Here is an 18,846-nt window from a genome sequence, read left to right as displayed (position 1 = left end):
ACTTGTTCGTTGGTTACGTTGTTAGTGAGGTCAAATACTTTGACATCAACTGCCCCATCCTCGATTTGAATCCGTAGCTTGTACGGTTTACCGTCGACGGTAAAGTTATGTTTGTTGTCGTGATCTTCAACAACCTGCTGCGCTAGTGCAGGGTCATTAACCTGCACGTAAACACAACGACGTAGTCTATTTGGTTGGATTTGGCAAACGTTTTCTAGCGTCAAACCAAGTTTTTGGTCGATGAAATTGTGAATTTCTTCAAAATTCAACAATTTCGGCGGTAAGTGTGCGAAGTCGATTCGAAACGTTTTTTCGCGTCGACCCATCTCGAAAACTTGAAACGCGGAGCGAATCTTTCCGCGAATCTGGGTTTCCGACACAGAGTTAAGTTGTCTTCAAATAACTAGACCGTGCACAGTCTTTCAAGAGAGAACAATCGAAAAATATCAGCCGCCCAGCTCGAAAGTTGAGCGCTAACTGGTTGCGGAATCAAATCCGCAAAACCCAATATTGTGACAAATATAAATGTGATGTCACCATGATTCAAATGCACGCAAATCGATGGAATAAGATTGTCGTCAATTAAAATGCTTCCAATTTCAACATTTCCACAGATAATTTTGAAGAAAGCGATTGAACCCTCAAAGGACGTACCTATAAACTCGTTTTAAATCTTAAATTGGAACCCTGAAATCACTCAATCGAGCACAATGAAGCCAACAAAACCCCACTGGCCACCTCTTTGATAGCGGTCGGCTCGAAAACAATCGGAGACAGAATAATGATTAATCGATCACCGGAATGTATTCCCCGAAGATTAATGAAATTAAACACAGTTTCGATTACTTTTACTACCGAGATCGCGTCCAAGAGATTGTTGCAAGAGTCTGTGTGGCACTTTTCGGGAGCGAAAGGATTCCGATCGCTGTCGTTTTCGTCACCAGGAATGTTGACGACTGTTGATGATTTGGGATGAGGTCTACCGAGAATTCTTTTCCACCAAACTATCTTCCCGTATGGATAGAGGTATACATACGTCTGCCTTGGGAGCATCGCCTGAGGTCCAGCTGATCTCTCCTGGGTTCTGATTTACCGTAGGCGGTTTTTTGAATACCAAACATTGCCTCGGCCTGCGCCCGGTATGGTAAAGTGTAGATGATTATGAAGCAATATTACAACAATGGGCAATGGTTTAGATATTTAATTTTTTTTTGTAAATTTGAAGATATAAACTTGTGAAGGAAATCCGATGGAAGTCTAAAAAATTATGCCGTGGTTTTTATTACGCTGGGCTTCAAAATTTTCTGTCGAATTTCAACCACTGTTCGCCAGTGTGATGCAAGTTCGTTAATGAGTTAATTTTACTGTACAAGATTGTTGACTTGTTTTTTTTTCGTCGTTGATCATCGGTAGCCATCGGACCTCCGAGTTGAGCTGAGTGTGTACAATGATTGATGAAGGAGTTTGGTAGCTTTATTTTCTTGATTGGAAAGAATTTCTTTGCATCTCCCGGTGTTGGCCGACTGACGGACGCACGGGTAAACACAACAAGATCACTCCACTTCACTCCGATCGCGAGACAGGACTCACACGTTTATATTTTTATTTGGAAACGATCGCATACGCCCTCTACCAGACAGTCGGTGGTGGTTGAAGAATTAAACATTGCCGGTGCCGATGCCGCCGCTCAAAAGGCGCAGATTGTGTGAGGTCCAGTCGGGAACTTGTCCTACATGAGACCCTCTGCGAAGTCAACACTGCTGACGGCGGACGAGTGCGAGTAGCGCCGAGCAGTCTCCAAGGATTTCAACTTTCCATTTGGGGAAATGAAATATGCTCTCATTTGTAAATGTAGCCGTCCGTACGGATTATTTTATCACGTGTTGAGGAACAGTAAGCATAAGTTTATGTGAACAAAAATACAAATGAAATTACAAATTTTTTTTACTTCAATTCAATTTATTGAGACCGAAGAAGTTTGAAAAAACTGTTGACGGACCCCCGACGGTGATACATTTTAAGTGTAGTGTGTGTTTGCTTTTTGCTTATCTACTACTTAAAACTATTCACTGTTTGCTGCCTTAAGGTTAAAGGAAAAGGAAGGATTCGGGATTGAGTATGTAGAAGGAAGGGTAAAGGATGGATTTAAGGGTAATGCTTTAATTTCCCACGCCAGGTTGCACACGGTTATGAAGACCATTTCCTGTCTTCTCCTCCCAAGAGTCCATAGTGTTGACAAGGTTTACCGCGCTTGCCACGCGTTACTTTGGTGGCGAACTGTTTCTTAGGAGGTCCGTGCAATTTAATTTTGTGTTTAGATTCAAGAAGCACAGTAAGATCACACTCCTCCACTAGCCATACTATCTATGTACAGTATGGTGTCGTAAGAGTGAGAGGACCCTACTGTGCTGAGTTTCGTTTAAGGTGTAGTTGGTTTTATTGAAGTCTAGGAATAGTTTTAATTGTTTTTTAAATATGGAGAATCTGTTAATACTTTTTAGTTCACTTGGTAGTGAGTTGAATATACGAATTGCTTTGTTCACAACACTTTTTTGAGCAAAAGAAGTGCGTAATCTTCTAGTTAAAAGATTAATGTGAGCTGAGCCTCGAGTATTGTGGCTATGAGAGTCAGATGTTAGGGTTAAATCTAGTTGATGTTTAATAAGATTATTTACAACTTTGTATATGTATTGGCATTGAATGGAATAGAGATAAAAAGTAATAAAGTTGCCAATGGAGCAGTCTTTTTTTTATAACAAGAATGTAGCAACACTACAAGATTGCCAGAAGCAAACCGTCCAATGTGTAAAATATTCCGGAAGGAAATGAAACCTTCTTTTTGGCATATTTAGGGGAAAGTGTTTCTATATACGCCTAGGGGGTAAATTCGCTTTACGTTTGACGAAATGGCTGACAAAACAACACATCTAATAGATGCATTGTTAAAGGTAATATATAAGGCATGTAAGAATTTTATGAATTTACAAACTCGCTTTCATGAAGGTTTGATAATGAATAAAGAGGATTAGTAGAATGTTTTTGTATGCCTCAATGCCCCCCATATGTTTGTTTAATTCCCCATATCCTAAAAAGCAGCTAAAATTGAATATATTTATGATTTTAATCATTATAACTTTGAACTTAAGCTCTATTCAACATCTTAAGAGAAAATTGAAGATCTAAACACAGACTTGTTAAAGTTTTTCTTAATGAAAACGAGTTTTCACAGACACCAAAAACTACCCACTTTTGAATATTTTTTATGTCAATCGCCAATTTAGTGCAGGAATCCACTAGTGACTTGAAGCGCAACAACCTAAAAGTATGTATTTACGCTTTAAGCCACCAGCAAGTAGAAATGATATACTTGACTTATTTTGGGAAAAATAAAAAAAAAATCAAAAAATTGCAGTGAAATGTATGTTTAATTTCAACATTCAGTACAAAAATTCTGGAAATGAGTTCAGGAATAATAAATTATGTTTCCAGATGATTAAATTCAACAAGATGTTGGTATTTTAACTTACGTACTTAATGTTCCCGCGCCGATCCTCCGGTGCATAGGGCCGTGGTAAAAGACCTACACTGTTGACGATCCGGAGCCAGCGTTTTCACTTGGTCCCAGTCAAGACTCTCGTCGACAGTTCGTACTTCGGCGGCTAGGCTTCGCCGCCACGAGTTTCTGGGCCTGCCTCTCCTTCGATGTCCCTCTGGATTCCATTCAAGTGCCTCTCTGCAAATCTCGTTTTCATCTTTTCGCAGCGTCTGCCCAATCCATCTCCACTTACGCTCCCGAATCTCGATTTCTAGCGCCCTTTAATGACACCGGCGAAGTAGTTCCTCAATTGAGATCCAATTGGCAGGCCACCAAGTGCGGATGATGTTCCGCAGGCAGCGATTCACAAATATTTGCAGTTTTCGCGTCGTCATCGCATATGTGCACAAAGTTTCACATGCGTTCAACAATACGGATTTGACGTTTGGATTGAAGATTTGGATCTTAGTCCGTAGAGAGATCTGGCGTGAGCGCCAGATGTTTCAGAGACTCTTGCAGGAAAATGCCTCGTACTGTGCTTCGATGAGATGGACTAGTTTCTCTGGAACCCCTCGTTGTCTTAGAGCAGCCCAGATGTTTTCGTGGTTCAGTTGGTAAATGTTTTTTCGAAATCAACGAACACCAGCAGAAGAGAGTCCTGGAATTCGTTGATTTGTTCCAGTATGATTCGTAGCGTTGTGATGTGGTCCACACATGATCGTCCGGATCGGAATCCAGCTTGTTGCCGTCGGAGTGTAACGTCGATTTTCTCCTGGATCCTGTTTAGGATCACTTTGCAGAGTTCTTTGAGAGTTGTACAGATCAAAGTTATGTCACGCCAGTTACCACACTCGGTCAGGTCTCCTTTCTTCGGGACCTTTACGAGGATACCCTGCATCCAGTCGGCCGGGAATGTTGCAGTATCCCAAATGTCAGTGAAAAGACGGTGCAGCATTTGTGCTGACAAGGCAGGGTCGGCTTTGAGCATTTCAGAAGGAATGCAATCAATTCCAGGCGCTTTGCAGGGGTGCGTGAACTCACTTCGGAAAGAATCATTCGGCTGATTTCTTCCGAGTTTAACTTGTTGTGTGCAGATTGATTTTATCTTCGTTCCAATCATTACATGATTGAACACAAAACGAAGAGAACAGTTCTGCATTGATGTTTTCCATGCCTCGCAGGAATAAAATCACACCAACGAAACAACAGAACGAAGCTTACCGCACACGAATGCACACGAGCGATCTTTGCCCGACGGACCGAATGAACATTGCCTCGCACCCTTCTCTCGCTCGTTTCTCGTTCCCTTGTATCTATCACTTTTAGCCATGCGTGATGTCAACCTTCCAGATTTTGTCTGGATCTTCCAGACTTTTTGGACTTTTGCCAGACATTTTTTTAGGTTTCCAGACTTCCAGACTTTTGGCATTTCTTCCAGACAATTCCAGACTTTTGTATTTGGACATAAATTGTTCTAAGCTTCTATGAAAATTCAATTTTGTCATGGTGTAATATGGTAGGAAACAGGGTGGCCACCCATTCGGGAAATGCGGGAAAAAGACGGGATTTGGAATCCACCAGGAAAAATGCAGGAAAAAGCCGGGAATTTCTCCCGAAAAGTCAGGAATTTTTGGCTCGGTGAAAGTCTGTTCAATGAAGTTTGAACGAAAAAGGCGAAACAAGTAAAAATTGATTCACAGTTGATCATCAATCTCTTTCCGATTGGCTTCGACCGATTTCTACCAGGTCGAAATGGATCCTCCTACCGTGTTGGATCGGTTTTGACTAGTTTTAACTTGCTTCATTGAACAACGGGAATAACCGTAACGGAATCGTTAATCCAGTATGCTCGTTATACTCACTCGAGAGATGTCGAGTCCTATTAAAACAAAAAAAGGAAAACAATCTGTTATAGAAACTATTGCAAATCGGAAGCGAGAGGCGGCCGGAAGCGAGAGGCGAAACAATTGAAGCTTCTATCCGACGCTCATAGAGAGGAAGCATGATGGACGAAAAAATTTGTACTCGGCCAACGTCCAAATACCAAATATTGACCTTTTAAACTATTCGGCTAAACGAATATTCGGTGGAATACTCCAGAGAGTTTTTAATTATAAAATCAAGAGCGATTATTTCATTTTCCTTATATTTGTTCCATTGTGATACCCCTCATGTTTTGAATCGATCATTTCCGATCAGATGATATTACCATATGATGTATTACGAGGTCTTTTTCAGGTAGGGGTTTCTCTGATATTCAAAATGTCTCAAAGAATTGAAAGGACATCAGATGACTTCTCGCTGCTAGGGCGTTGGTTACCAAAGATATTTGGATCCTGTGAAATCTGGAACAAAAAATGTCAAAGCAGGTGCTAAGCATGAAGGTCGAATTTGAGCAAAATATCTGCAAAATAGTAGTTTCAAAGAACGATGATTTTAACTTAAAAATACCATACTTTCCATCACACGTTTCTACATGGTCGGGCAATTCTGGACGATTTTTGAAAAAAATATAAATACAAAGGCAAATCTTAGAAAGCTAGGTCTAGGTAGGTGGTTTCAAAAATAAATATGTATTCGGATTTTGGTTTTGTTTCCTGTTTTACAAAATCGGGAATTTCATGTTAACATGCGGGAAAAATGCGGGAAATCCAAAATGGATTTCGAGTGGCCACCCTGAGGAAATGATAAGTAGAACCTATGAACTATGAATTCAATAAGGGTTCCCTTGGCAAATGCTTTGAGGATGTATGTTAAATTGAGACTCAGACAGAGCACGTGACTGATATAGTGACAGAAAAATACTATTGTAACATTGAGATCTGGGGACCAAAAAAAAAAAGGTCGCAACCTTCAAAACTTAGGTGTCCAGACATTTGCAGAAATTTCCAGACATATCTTCCAGACTTTTCTGAAAAATAGTTGGCAACCCTGGCCATGCCCCCATTCGTTGTCCGATTGATGTGTTCGGCTGCCGAACGAAAACGATTTGAATTTTGAATTCGCAGGACTGTACGTTCGTTTCACTGATGTTTCCCCCGATTGCTGTTTACTCCTGCCGAGTTTACCCGAAGCTTACTTCCTGATGCTTTCCGAGTTGAACTTTCGATAGCATCATTGCAGTTTAAGTTTTACGAAATAAAATCGTTCTGCAAAGAAGGGCAAAGTGCGAGTATGTAGACTCGCGATTTTAACATCTCTGGCGCTTTGTTGGATTTCATGTCCTTGATTGCCGCTTCTTTTTGAGCCAGCGAGGGCGCTTCCAAGTTGACGCCATTAATGCGACTAACTGTTGGCGCCTCGAGCTGCGGTTTCTGTTTGCCATCGCTATTCGTGACTCGGAAAAGTTGTTCAAAATGCTCAGTCCAACGCTTGAGCTGATTTGTTCGATCTGTCAGCAGCTGACCTGCTCGGTCCTTCAGCGACATTCTTGCATTAATCCTTGCACCACTGAGGCGGCGAGAAAAATCATATAATAATCGGATATCTCCAATGACAGCGGCTCTTTCTCCCTCTTCGGCTAGGGAGTTTGTCCAGGCTCTCTTGTCTCGTCTACAAGCTCGTTTAACTACCTTTTCTAGCTCCGCATATCGTAAGCGGGCGGCTGCTTTGGCTGACCCGGTACATGCCTGCTCAATTCCGACTTTCGCCTTTCTCCGATCATCGATCATCCTCCAGGTTTCATCCGACATCCATTCACTTCCACAAACTTTACCGAGAGTACCATGGCTCGTCGTGATAAAGGCATTCTTGATTCTACACCACTGTTCTCCGACTGAACCGTCTGTCGGCAGTTCCGAAGCTCGGGATTCAAGCTGTTCAACGTATGCCCTTTTCACCTCTGGATTCTCCAACCGGCGGATGTCGTATCGACATCCGACTTTCTCCTCTCGCCGCTGGACACGCGCGACTCTCAGTCGTATCTCACAAAGGACGAGGTGATGGTCAGATGCAATGTCTGCGCTTCGTTTGTTGACATCAAGAAGGCTCCTTCTCCACTTTCGGCTGATGCGGATGTGGTCAATTTGATTTTCTGTTCGGCCATCTCGGGATACCCAAGTGACCTTATGTGCTGGTCGTTGTGGGAAGAGCAATCCAGCGATCACCATGTTGTTGTTGCCACAAAACTCTACAAGCAGCTCTCCGTTTTCGCTCATCTGTCCAAGACCATGGCGACCCATGATGTGCTCAAGGTCCTGATTATCGGAGCCAATCTTTGCGTCGAAGTCGCCTAAGTGGATTTGAAAGTCAACCTTCGGAATTTTCTCAACCACGCTGTTCAATTGACTGTAAAACTGTTCTTTCTCCTGCAAATCGGCAACGTCAGTTGGCGCATTTCACTGGACCATTGTAAGGTTTCTAACCCGTGTTCTAAATCTGGCTACGATTATTCTTTCGTTTATCGGTTCCCATCTTATGAGGGCCGCATGGGCCTGCGGGCTTAACAGGAAACCAACTCCTCGTTCCCGAGTAGCATGTTCTCCTCGTATGCCAGAGTAAAGCAGTACTTACCCAGACTGTGTCTTGTGTTCTTCAGTGTTAGGCCAACGGACTTCGCTCAGTCCCATTATCTCTAGCTTGAGGCGGCAAGCTTCTCTACATAGCAAGTTGAGCCAGCTTGCCTGGCTGGGCAAGGGTCAAAACATTCTAAATTCCAATTCTAGTCCGTGTTTTCATGCTTAAAGTCGTTGCCAAAGTTCCAATTCGGTTATTTCTTCTCTCAGTATCTGTAACAATTTAATAGGTCGGGAGCAGTAGGTTGTTAGCCTAAAGTCCCTATCCCGCGATGGGGCTGCCATCTTGGACTTAGCTGGCGGGAGCCGCATTTCATAAATTCAGCCGATTGCTGCGAGACAGACGCTGTTTGAGCCGCCCCTGACCTGGAGAACAGACGCTCGGTTGTTGTTGCACGCTGCCCCTGACCTGGGGAACAGACGCGTGCGGCCACCTTCTCAGTCTGCATGCGACCAAAGCATCCACCGGGGTTGGGTACCCGATCTCTGCTTAGGTTACTCGCATCCCAGTCGATACCACAGGGAGGTAGACATAGGAGTTGTGAATAAGAGGTGATGTGACCACCATGGGGTATCGTGTTGCACATTATCCACCATTCGCCAGCCAATGGTGAAAGTTATCAATAAAATAAACCACTTTTAAAACAAAATAATAAAGTCAACTGGCACTGTACTGTTTGTTTACACACAATTCAAGTACTTATTTTACATGAGAAGTGTGGTTTTGTTTAACATATTTTGGTAACATAGAAGAGACATTTGATCCGATTTTTTGTTAAAAAGTTTTATTTGTGATTGATATTCCAGCGGAGCAGATTTTTTTTTGATTAATTTTTCAATGACCTGAAAATGTTGAAAATAATATTAACTCCTGTCATTTCGCCCGGTGGAAAAAGTTCAAACGCGCCTTTTAGCCATGAAAAATGTCAGAAAGGGTATCCCGTATGTTGAATCTGAAGTGGATATTCAAAATTATTAAATGTCTTTATAAATAAAGGTCTTAGAAATAATTTAAAAATAAAATTGTTTTTCGAAACTTTTTTCATTCGGAACCAGCTACAGATAACTTGGTAGAATATATCTACTTAATTTTGAACAATTAAAAAACTAGAGTAAATTACCCAGACAACTAGAAGTAGTATTTTATTTTACAGATGATATCGTATAGAATGTTATTTAAACTCATTTTTGTATATCTGCACCTACAATGTGCGGCCCATGCATATTCTTTATCGTAATTAAATACAAAGCATGATTCTTTATCGTAATTAAATTCAAAGCATGATTTTATTACGACAATATACAATCCAAATCAAGAATATGTGTGCTAATGTACCTATATCCACGAATTATCCACCAAATGGTTTTCTGGGTTACCTACACAATGAATCAAAATAGGTAAATATTTGCAGCCAGGGGAACGGCAACGAGTTGAACGGCAACAAGTTACAGGTCAAATTTTCCCGAAAAGGATATTTTGCGAACAGCTTTGGAGTTTCGGAGGAACAGTCATAGCGTGGAGAACTACTGACGTATCTCGATCCTCTGTCTGTTGCTTGTCTAAGGTTTTTGAGTAAATAATCTACGAGAGACTTTACAACGCCGCTAAACTAATTAACGCACGGTTTTAAATCTGATAAGCTACTCCGCTACACTCCATACTGCTATCAGCAAGAAGCATCAAGATGTAAGCCCCATCACGCACATTTTTATATCGATCCAGAAACAGAGGAAGAGACCTGATCGAGTGTCAATTGAGGTACCGCCCATTCCTCGTAAATCAGAACCTTTATACATCCTGAAATTAATCAACATCTTGGTGGCTTGTGACTACATATTTACGAACAAAGTTGTCTTTGCTCGAAAAATCTCAATATAAACGACTGATGTTATCATTTCTACTACGATTTCATGTTAGCTAGGTATACATTCACTATTCAAACGGAAACTCATCTTCACGTATTAAAAGTTGCAAGCGAAACGGAGTTCGTATGGGATCAGCTAGTAACTTATAGAAGGAGATTTTTTCTGCAGATGCTTGAAACTGGATTCATAACAATTTTCTCACTTGAAGTCCTGATTTACCCTGTTTTACGGTATATATTTTCATTGACTTACTTCCATTGCTAAATTTATTTCGTCTTTAATCTTTAAAAACTGAACCTAGAATTAAGAATTACTTTTACCCTGTTGTAAGCCTTATTCGAAGCGAGTCATCTACTGATCCGGTTCGCATTTTACTTATATCATGACTTAAGCGCTTGTGATCTATTAAAAAAATATTGAGTCATCTACGGTTGCGGGTGGTCCATTGGAATTGGGCAGGTAGGAGAATTCTTTCCCAGCTTGAAGCGCACCTACCTTATCCAATGGAAAGCTGAATCGGGAGAAAATCCTCCAGATAGTTCTTAGCATAAATTGGTGAAACACGCTTTTCCAGTGGCGCATAGATTTTCGGTGTTAATCATAACAGAGGAGGAGGAATTCCCACGGTCTGGATTAGGATGATTGCATGGCTTAAGTTATTAAATAAGATCTCAACATTGAATGACCGCACTCAGCCGAGGATCCACTGTTGAATGATTGAATCAATATTTACTTATTGTCTGCTGAGGTGCGTTAAGGAGAGGCGCTGAACCACATCTGATTATCATATCCAGGTTTATTTTAAAAACTATTCAAATTTAGGTGCCCTGCATTTGGGAGGATCTAATCTTTCAAAACCGGATTGATATGTTTAAGCTTCAGTTGCTTATTAGTATTTGTAACGGATCCAGCTATTTGCAGGTTGTTATAGAGTAATGCACCTTTAACACGATATTTTAACCTGTAATTTCCGGAGCCATGCGACAGCAGGTATCAAACATGATAAGCACTTGATGTGACTTCGCTGCCCTTGAATTATCGAAACTAAAACACAACCCACTAGGTTGCGCGTACAAGATTCACTTTTGTTCCAATTTAAAGTTCGACCGGCGCGGTGCGGAGCCATAATTATGCGCTGAGCAAAAATAACAGAAACACGTTGCGTCCAGCAGCATCTTGGCCAGGCCATGCACCTGCCGTCCAAAGTGCGATGCGAGTTTTTCGTCGGTGCTGAGCTGAGGCAGCAAATCGATGATGTGACATGCGTGTGTCCACCGAGTGTGGAAAGCCCATTCGTCAAGCAATCGTCGCGCGCACCAACTTTTTTTTTACTTTGCTCAAGAGCCCATCATCCGCCTCGCGGAATACGCATGTAGGAGCCTTGCTAAAAAAAAGTGGCCCGCGCATTGCGCTTTTCTTATCAGTTCGGCCGCGGCTGACCGAAAGATGCACCTTGCGACAAGTTGCCTCAGTCATTATCTTGTCCTTATCGTTCGGAGGTTTTAGAACCGAACTGGATCGTGCCTGGCCGAACGCGGTGGGTTATTGTTGAACTATTTAAAGGCAAAATAAAATCTTATATATAAAAATGGAGGCGTTTTCTTTTTAACACCATCACGTATAAACGGACGGTCGGAATAAAGTGAAATTTGGTATCCGAGGGTTTTTCGGGTCAGAGATGGTTTGTATAAAAGTTTCGAGAATCTCACTTTTTCGATTTTCTTAAGAACGTTTAGATAAAAGTCAATCCTCTAAACGATTTATTTATTTAAAGGTAAAACGAAGTTTACCGGGTCAGCTAGTTATATATAAATATGTTGATCTGCATACAATGCAGTATGAAGTCGTACAATTTATTGATTCAAAGTTCATCGGTAAAATTTTCAAACGTGAGGATAGTGGATAGAGGATAGTGTTTAAGTTTTCTAAGCCAGAGGTCATGAGATCGAGTCTTGGTCACGGCATATATAGTTCATACAAGCATACAAGATGGATTACTTAGAAGCATATTTCGTGGCGCAAATTTTCTATAAGGTTAAATAAGCGAGTGTTTATTTTATTTCGAGGAATCGAATGGAAGTTGTTGAAATTTGGAATCACCTCACGCATTTGAAAATGAAGATATGATAGGCTTCACCACTCGCATTGGAAATTGATTGAGAGATATAACTATTTTACCTCATATTCCATTCTTCTACTAACTAAGTTATTCACAAACAAGCACACTCGGGGCTTGTGATATAGCTCAGTTGGCAAGTCTGTTGCTTCCAGAGCCGATGTCCGTGAGTTCGAGCCCAAGAGTAAACATCGAACACAGTTGTACCGGATGAGTTTTTCAATAACGATCCGCCAACTGCAACGTTGATAGAGTCGCGAATGCCATAAAGATGGTAAAACGACTATAATCGAAACAAAAAAAAAAAAAAAACAAACAAGCACAAATAAATTTTACAAAATGCTTATTTTGAAGCTATTTGAAAAAAAGCAGCGAATATATAGTAAAACAACTATATCTCTACACAGATAAAAAAAAGTAACCTTACATTAGAGTAAAGTGGGGCAAGAGTACGCACTTAGTTGTGTACTTATTGTATCTCTTCAAAGAACAAAGTATCGATTATAGTAATTAAACCAAATGAAAGTAAGGCTCTTGACCTTGATTGTATGACGCAAAAAGTTTTGATAATGTTTGTAAACACTGATAAGAAATCATATTTTTCAAAAATTACCAAAGCGTACACTTACCCCACCAGTGGGGCAAGAGTACGCATGAGGTGGGGCAAGAGTACGCATATAATAAGCTCATTGTATTCCATTCTGGTCCGGTGTAATTGAGGTTTTGAATCATTATAATCGTTTTTTAAACAAACCAAAACCTTTATTTCATAAACAATAGTTAAAATAAAACAGAGATTTTATGGGTAACGCTGTTCGCTTCAGCGAAGGCAAAGGCGAAGTGACGCAAATCACTGAAAGTCAGACCGTAAAAAGCACTGTGCAGCGCTCTGCAGTGATTTACGAGATCCTCTGACTGCTGAGGGGTAAAAACTGAAGTGAATTGTCCATGGCTTTCAGCACCGAATCCCTGGTCGAGAAAAATGATTGTTATTCACAATTCAATACAAAAATATCATCTGTTGTTTACCTTCTTAAGGCGTTTACGCAAGGTTGATTCCGAAGTCCCGAGGCTTTCAGCAATCCGGCGCTTCGATTCTCCGTCCTTCAACCACTGCCTGGCGTTTTCCAGCATCTCTGGAGAGCAAATCTTCCGGCTGGTTTTCCCTTTGTACGTCCTGACTATTGAAAACATGAATATTCTTTGGGTTAGCTTTCCAAATGCTATCAAAAAGACGAAGGAAACCAACTACTACTCTTGCCCCACCAAACGTGCGTACTCTTGCCCCCTAGGACCATTTGTGAAAAAAACTAAAAGTGCTAAATATTCCGGTCATATCCTGGCATGAGTGTTCCACAGATTTAATCAAGATAAATTATGTGTCCTTTGTCACGTATGCAGATTTGATTAGCGGATTTCCACGAAGCATAATAATGTTTCCAAATACGCATAAAATTACATAAAAATTGGAAAAACTAAAACTTATCTCATTTCTTCGACGTGCGCGAACCAAACCACAAACAAAAACACATATGATCAGCTGACTCGATGACCTGTCAAACCGGTACAGTGTTGCTAGTTTCAGTGTTGTCGTTTACTGTAAAAGCCTAGTGCGTACTCTTTCCGCCTGCGTACTCTTGCCCCACTTTACTCTACAAGTGATTTTACATTTTAACACCAGCGCCGGAAGAATACTGAAAAAGAGTATAGCATTTTGACCTTTTCAAGGGAAATTACATGTAAATGCACGCCAAATCCAGCGCCAGCGTCAGTTTGGCAGTTCTGTTTTGTATTTACTCCTGTTACACTCAGAAATAAATAAAATATCAAACAATTAATATTTAGGTATTTTCACGTTTCTCCCTCTTTACGCACACGGATATTTCTCATGGTGTAATTACTGGGATATTTCTCACTGAGAAATATTTCTGCGATTAAAATTTATGCATTGAGAAATGGGATGATTGTTATGGAAGCGACATCTGGTGGTCAGAAAAAAAGTTTGAGCCGGAACGTAAAGGCAAACGCTTAAAGCAGAAATAGTCAGAAAAAGCAAACGAAAATCGTTTGATTTTCGTATAAGTTCTATGGTCAATGTGCATTATTGACCATAGCATACAAAACAAATGCACTTTCCCTTTAATAATTCTTTTCTGCTATAGATTCCATCCTTTTCAAAGATGATTCAGAAATTCGAAAAGAATGGAATCTGCATGCAGTCAAGTTGAGTGGCTTTTTGCAACTGAAGAATCTAGCACGTGCTCATACCCGTTTAGTTGGGACTCAAACGCACAAATCACAAAGCGTTTGTTTGAACAAAATAATATTTCGGTTATTAAATTTTATGCATTGGATCATTACACGCCAAGAAATTATTCGGGTGCATAAATTTAAATAACTGGAATTGTTATTTTTTAATATTTCTGGATATTAATGTCAGTCAAATGTCAGAGTAATTAAAACATAATATTTTTAATATTTTTTAAATTTCTGAGTGTAGATTCTCGTCCCGTTCTGCGTCGGCAACAGTTTGCAGATTTTTATTCAATAGAATTGTGTTTGCTAACTAGAGGTAAACAATTTTGAAAATAAGTGTGACTCATAACATATTAACACTGGTTTATGTCATTTGCAGGAAACCATAGCTGAAAAATTAGATGCCTAGAAATTGAACCATTGGAGCTCCAATTGTGCAACAGCATATTTTCTGCTGTCATTTCGCACCAGCCGTCGTTTTCGTCGGGGGAATCAGCCAAAACTAAACAGTGTTCGGACCAAGTGTTGTTTATTTTTCAATTCCAAGTGTAAGTGTATTTCAAGTGGAATAAAATTTATTCTCTGCACAAAAAGTGTTTTTTGTTTTGATTCAGTAACCATCCCCTGTCTAATAAGATTAATGGGATGAGATAGATCATGTAAATCTACATTCAATAACAGCATTGAATGCTGACGAAAATTTACATGAAACAACTAGTATTATCGCATGCAAATGGCCGATTCCTTTCTACCCATGTAGTTTCATGTAAATCTACGTTGATTTTTCTAAGTGTGTAGCCTTTATTTTGTTTAGTGAAGATCACATCAGATTGTAATTATTTTGTTAAGTTTGTATACATCCTTACATGCCTTTTTTGCAGTGATTAAAAAACGTAGAGGAATTGGCAGTATAAACAGCCACATTTTCATTTCAACGTCTTAATTGTAATATGTCTATTTAAAAATCATTTAAACATATAGTAGATTGAGGGTAATGCTGTCAAACGGGCATCATATTGTTATAAAGTTAACACTGAATCATAACAAATTGATGATGACATAGTTTTTAACATCGTGAAAGAATTTTTTAAAATTTTGTGATTCTCATTAAAAAATTTAAAAAATCCAGCTATAGGGGAAAAGTTCATATAACGCCCCATGTGGCTAATACGCGCCACCTTTGTTTTGGAGAATCTGATACATTTTAAGCCTGCAAAACATTACCAATTTGTTTTGAATGCTGTGATTGGTCATGGCAAGTATGAATTTTTCCTTAAAATGCCCCTGTGTCGTGATAATTTCACAATTTAGGTTTTTCATAATTTTGATCTAAATTTTAAATCACTTTCAATAAGGTGTCACCAAGCAGAGAAAAACGAATAAGACAATATTTTCTGACACATCGATAGAAGAGTACACCTAGGTTTTTTTTTACACGGTTTTTTTTTACGCGGTTTTTTTTTACACGGTTTTCGGGAATTAACACGGTTTTTTTATACACGGTTTTCGCGAATTAACACGGTTCAAAGGAAAACACTTTGAATCTTTTTGAAGTTGGGAAAATCTTATCTCTTAGACTAAGAACATGATACATGAGACCTAAGACCTGGGACCTGAGACCTGAGACCTGAGACTTGAGACCTGAGACCTGAGACCTGAGACCTGAGACCTGAGACCTGAGACCTGAGACCTGAGACATGAGACATGAGACATGAGACATGAGACCTGAGACATGAGACATGAGACCTGAGACATGAAACAATAGAAATTAGACATGAGACCTGAGACCTGGAAGCTGAGACAAGGGATATTAGACTTGAGACCTCAGCATGAGACATGAGACCTGAGACCTGAGGCATGAGACAAGAGCCATGAAACATGAGACTTTAGACCTGAGACATGGGACATGAGACCTGAGGCATGAGACATGGGACATGAGACCTGAGGCATGAGACAAGAGCCATGAAACATGAGACCTGAGACCTGAGACATGAGACTTTGGACCTGAGACCGGAGATAAGCTACTAGTATAAATACCGCGAGAAATTAGCTAAGCTCCGATTTCAACTTGCGACCCCTCTAGTGAAAGGGTTTGACTTGTAGATGACGAAAAATAGTGTCGCGACTTCGCTAGTACAAGCTACTAGTGTTAGTACCGCGAGAAATTAGTTTAGCTCCGATTTCAACTTTCGACCGGTCAAATGAAAGGGTTTGACTTGTAGGTGACGAAAAATAGTGTCGCGACTTCGCTAGTACAAGCTACTAGGATTAGTACCGCGAGAAATTAGTTTAGCTCCGATTTCAACTTGCGACCCCTCTAGTGAAAGAGTTTGACTTGTAGGTGATGAAAAATAGTGTCGCGACTTCGCTAGTACAAGCTACTAGGATTAGTACCGCGAGAAATTAGTTAAGCTTCGATTTCAACTTGCGACCCCTCTAGTGAAAGGGTTTGACTTGTAGATGACGAAAAATAGTGTCGCGACTTCTCTAGTACAAGCTACTAGTGTTAGTACAGCGAGAAATTAGTTAAGCTCTGATTTCAACTTGCGACCCCTCTAGTGAAAGGGTTTGACTTGTAGGTGATGAAAAATAGTGTCGCGACTTCACTAGTACAAGCTACTAGTGTTAGTACAGCGAGAAATTAGTTTAACTCCGATTTCAACTTTCGACCGGTCAAATGAAAGGGTTTGACTTTAAGGTGATGAAAAATAGTGTCGCGAGTTCGCTAGTACAAGCTACTAGTGTTATTACCGGTAGAAACCAATCACCAATCAAGTTAAAGTGTTTGAAGCAAACAGAACTCAATGTTAGTTGTGAGATACGTCTCGCTGGTCGAGTGGTTAGCGTGGTAAGACGGTAATCGCTGGTCCACTGATGGCATGGGTTCGATTCCCATCTCGGTACTGGAGTTAAATGTTAACCTTAAATTTTCAACGCTATTAATTCAGTCTACAAAGCCTAAATCGGCATAGACTACGTATGTCTTTTAAACAAAGATTAAATATAAAGTTTAATTCGAACAAAGCCAAAAACTACTGCATCTGGTGCATCATGCAACAGTTTTCAACTTCAATGGATTTTAAAAACATTATTTCCGTAGATAACCATACCGTTTGTACAAAAAAGTTTTAAAGTTGATTGCACATAAAATTGAGGTAGTCAGAAAAATTATTGGTTGTGATGTATTTGTGATGTCGTAATGCATGAAGCACCAATTGCAGTAGTTTTTGGCTTTGTTCGAATTAAACTTTATATTTTTTAAACCATAAATGTTTTTATAGAAAAAGCATGAGGGTTCAACAAACATTTAGGGGTGAAAAATACTGTAACAAATTCTACTAGCTGAAATCAAAAAAATTCATGATTGTATGGATAAAAAGTTATATTTTCATTACCTACAAATTCCAAAGAATGCGATGTTTGATAAAAATTTTCGAAAATTTGTAGCATCTTGTTCAAGTTTTCAAACAATCAAAAAACGCACGGGCTCACAGCTCTCAGAGCTATTTAGAATGATGATTTTACTCAATTTTCAGCTGGGTGCTGCAGTTTCTGCTTGTGCGTTTTGATTTATTTTGCCAGTTATTAAAGCAAAACGTGATACAAAATATAAAAAATACACTTTAAATACTATTCAATTCCCCGGATTCTCAAGATTACCCCCTGTAACCAATATCACCAAGAAGTCAATCCCTTTCACTTGACGGGTCGAAAGTTGAAATCGGAGCATAACTAATTTCTCGCGGTACTAACACTAATAGCTTGTACTAGCGAAATCGCAACACTATTTTTCATCATCTACAAGTCAAACACTTTCACTAGAGGGGTCGCAAGTCTAAATCGGAGCTTAACTAATTTCTCGCGGTACTAACACTAGTAGCTTGTACTAGCGAAGTCGCGACACTATTTTTCATCATCTACAAGTCAAACGCTTTCACTTGACCGGTCGAAAGTTGAAATCGAAGCTAAACTAATTTTTCGCGGTACTAACACTAGTAGCTTGGACTAGCGATTCCGCGACACTGTTTTTCGCCACCTACAAGTCAAACCCTGTCACTGGAGGGGTCGCAAGTTGAAATCGGAGCTTAACTCATTTCTCGCGGTACTAATCCTAGTAGCTTGTACTAGCGAAATCGCGACACTATTTTTCGTCATCTACAAGTCAAACCCTTTCACTTGACTGGTCGAAAGTTGAAATTGGAGCTTAACTAATTTCTCGCTGTACTAACACTAGTAGCTTGTACTAGCGAAATCGCAACACTATTTTTCATCATCTACAAGTCAAACACTTTCACTAGAGGGGTCGCAAGTCTAAATCGGAGCTTAACTAATTTCTCGCGGTACTAACACTAGTAGCTTGTACTAGCGATTTCGCGACACTGTTTTTCGTCACCTACAAGTCAAACCCTTTCACTAGAGGGGTCGCAAGTTGTAATCGAAGCTTATATAATTTTTCGCGGTAATAACACTAGTAGCTTGCCTCAGGTCTAAAGTCTCATGTCTCAGGTCTAAGCTTTCATGGCTCTTGTCTCATACTTCAAGTCTCATATCTCATGTCT

The sequence above is a fragment of the Uranotaenia lowii genome, chromosome 3 (genome assembly GCF_029784155.1).
Source record: "Uranotaenia lowii strain MFRU-FL chromosome 3, ASM2978415v1, whole genome shotgun sequence".
NCBI classification, from domain to species: Eukaryota; Metazoa; Arthropoda; class Insecta; order Diptera; family Culicidae; genus Uranotaenia; species Uranotaenia lowii.
Note: the sequence above shows the minus strand (reverse complement) of the source record.